This window comes from Camelus ferus, chromosome 36 (assembly GCF_009834535.1).
Source record: "Camelus ferus isolate YT-003-E chromosome 36, BCGSAC_Cfer_1.0, whole genome shotgun sequence".
NCBI lineage: Eukaryota > Metazoa > Chordata > Mammalia > Artiodactyla > Camelidae > Camelus > Camelus ferus.
The window spans coordinates 18913185-18916571 of NC_045731.1; the positions used below are offsets into that span (position 1 = coordinate 18913185).

The window sequence follows — 3387 nt, forward strand, 5'->3', positions numbered from 1 at the left end:
TTCATGAAAAATTTGAACTAAAGCCAGCCCAGGCTTCCTACCATATTCAACTATCATAAGTAAATTAGAGATTTGTTTACCACTTAATATATTGAAGATAGAAAATTAAATCTAGTAGTATAAAGTACCATTAGGGAAAGATGAAATAAGTTAAATACCTTGAAACCAGATGATGTATTTATGAACAGTTTACTGGAACAAATTCATCTATATGGTATAATAGAAGATTTATGAGTAGAGGTAATAAGCCCAACAAGTCTGATGATAGCAGGTTGTTCATAAAAGAATTTTAGTTCAATTTTAATTATTAATTAAAAACAAAACTGTTAATATAATTTAATGTAATTTTAAAAGGTACAGGTTTGTAGATGCAGGATATAAGTTTCTCTAGAGAATAAGCATAAACAATGCTGTAGTTTGCTTAAAAGCAGCCACCAATTAAGAAAGTATTCAAGGTTAAGAACACATTCATCTCAATATCAATAGCAAAATAATAAACCTCATAATTTAATACTGGACTAATCTATTAGTTAGTAAAAGCAATACTATTCATATTGGTAGCAAGAAATATTTATCCTTGCATAAGCTTATATCAGGATGAATCACTTACTGATGGTTAACAGCAAAATAAACCCTAACCAATACTTAATTATTTTTAAAAAACTGTTAGTCCAACACAGGTTTGCATTTAAGGAATGACTTTGTAAAAGGAAAAGGAACTTTGTAATCACATGTCCTGCATGTTTACCAGGAAGGTTACCTCTAGCACTTCTAATCTTAGAGGCACTGCCTAACAAAGGACATATTTAATGGCCATGGTTTCCTGACACTGAAAATGTAGAATAATCACTTGTTTTCTAAATAAGCAGCTGGGAGAATGGCACAAGGTTTTTACTATCTCTTTTCATCAGTGAAATTGACCTTCCCAATAAGAGGTGGGAGCCATATAAAATGAGAAGTTCCTTTGGTGCTTTATGTGTTTAATCTATAAAATAAATAACTGAATCTTAAGGGATAGCATAGCTTTTAATGGGTTAATAATTTTGGTTGTGGTGGCCCCAATGAATATAACAAGCTCCAAGTGATTAAAATTTAGACCAGCTTTTCAAAATGCTGTAGCATGTATTGATCCAATACATTGATTAACAGAATAAAGTACTCTAAGAATAATAGCTCAATTCAAATTAGAATTCATTTCAGCAATAGATTTTATACCCTCAGAATTGGATCAGAAGATCCCAGTGTTGTAACTGCTGAAAATGCTTCATTTAATGATTAAAGTTCTGTGAGATATGAGTTCAGACTGGATTGATCCCAATAAGTTTGTATGTATTACACACTTGTCCCAGTATGAGAGGACAAGAGAATTAAGGGTCACTTTATAAAAGCACCATCAAATTAATTGGTGATACAGTAAAATTTTAATAATTTATATATACCCTAGTGTAGAACATGGTTTGCTACAGTAGCAGAACACAACAATTGCATCAAACATAAATCTTTATTTCCTCAAGGTTAAGTCCTCTTCCTAAGAACAGATTTACAATCTACATTCTTTTACTAAGTATTACAGGTTTGCTCACTGTGTCACTTTTCACATTAATTAAAGGGAATTCCTAGGTTCTGGAAATTTAGAGAGGCCCAAATATCATCAATTTATGTATATTATTGCACCAATGCTGGCCTTAACCATGGCTTTCACATTAGCAGTTCCTCTTAACATAACTTATCCACTATCCACTGATGTAAACTTAGGCACACTTCTTATACTGGCTGTATGAAGCCTAGCTTCTTATTCCATGCTCTGATCTGGATGAGTATAATATTAAAAATACACACTAATCAGAGCTTTATGGGCAAGAGCACAATCTCAAATAATGTAAACTAGCAATTATTGGTTTATCATTCCTACTGATAAATGGATCATTTATACTCTCAGTTATTAAACAAGAATACATATGATTAATTTTCCCCTCCCAAACCCTAGCTAGATTTTTTTTATATTTACCTCTACTGTAGCAGAAATCAACAGAAGCCCCATTTTGATTTAACAGGAGAATCAAAACTTGTATATACCTTCCATGTAGAATATGTAGCAGGTCTATTTTCTCTGATCTTTATAGCTGAATATGTCAGTATCACTATAATAAATGGTTTCAAAATTATTCTATTTTTAAGGGCATTTCAAAATCCCTAGATAACAGAATTATATACAGCCAAATTACATACAGCCAATGTTATTATTCAAACATGCCTCCTAACAATATCCTTTCTATGAATTTGAATATCCTACACACAATTTTGAGATGATCATCTTATACATCTCTTATTTTTTAACATTTTTATTGAGTTATAGTCATTTTACAATGTTGTGTCAAATTCCAGTGTAGAGCATAATTTTTCAGACATACATGAACATATATATATATATTCATTGTTACATTATTTTCCCTGTGAACTACCACAAGATCTTGTATATATTTCCCTGTGCTATACAGTACAATCTTGTTTATCTATTCTGCATATGCCTGTCAGTATCTACAAATTTTGAACTCCCAGTTTATCCCTTCCCATCCCTCTCTCCCTTGGTAACCACAAGTTTGTATTCTATGTCTATGAATCTATTTCTGTTTTGGATTTATGTTCTCTTTTTAGATTTCTTTTTTATACATCCCTTATTTATGAAAAAAATTAACACAAAGACTAGCTCTATGTATATGTTTCAGTACCTGTCAGTGCATCAGGCATCCCACTACAAACATAAGAATTATGTCTGACCAAAGAGTTTTTGTTTGTTTGTTTTGCTCTGCTTTTAGGGGGGAAGTAAGTAGGTTTATTTATGCATGTAATTATTATTATTATTATTATTATTATTATTATTATTATTATTATTATAATCATTTAAAATATTTAATATATTATTATTATTATTATCATCATCATCTAAGCATACAATCTACCACTGATCTATACCCTCCCCCAAAATAGTTCTTTTAAAATAGTAAATAAAAGAGGTCTAATCAGTTCCTAGAATCATAGGAATTGATCCTACCCCTAAGAATTTTAAAATGTTCATGCTACCACATTATGCCACATTCTATGGTGAATATAGTCTGTTAAATAAACTATCAGGCACATACCCTAAGAGTATTGTTTTACATGTTTAGTATACTAGTAAACCCTATTTTTACTGTCATTCTACTGAACATTATCTCAGGAATCATTATTTTAATAAAAAGCTCACATGGTACTAGTATTTCCTATCTAAAAGAAAATTAAATGCACAAGTTATAGAAGCAACCAATAAGTATTTTCTAACAAAAAACACCACATCAATACTATTTATATTGGATATTATTATTAATCTAGTATACTCCAGTCAATGAA

General features: G+C 30.4%; 1 long non-coding RNA gene across 1 annotated transcript; it reads right to left on the reverse strand.

Moving 5' to 3' along the window:
- Positions 1-322: 322 nt before the first annotated feature.
- Positions 323-2026, reverse strand: LOC116661773. The gene is made up of 2 exons (XR_004317737.1): positions 896-2026; positions 323-513 (listed from the first exon to the last, which is right to left on the reverse strand). It is a non-coding gene; the product is annotated as an uncharacterized LOC116661773 (long non-coding RNA).
- Between the last annotated feature and the right edge of the window lie 1361 nt (positions 2027-3387).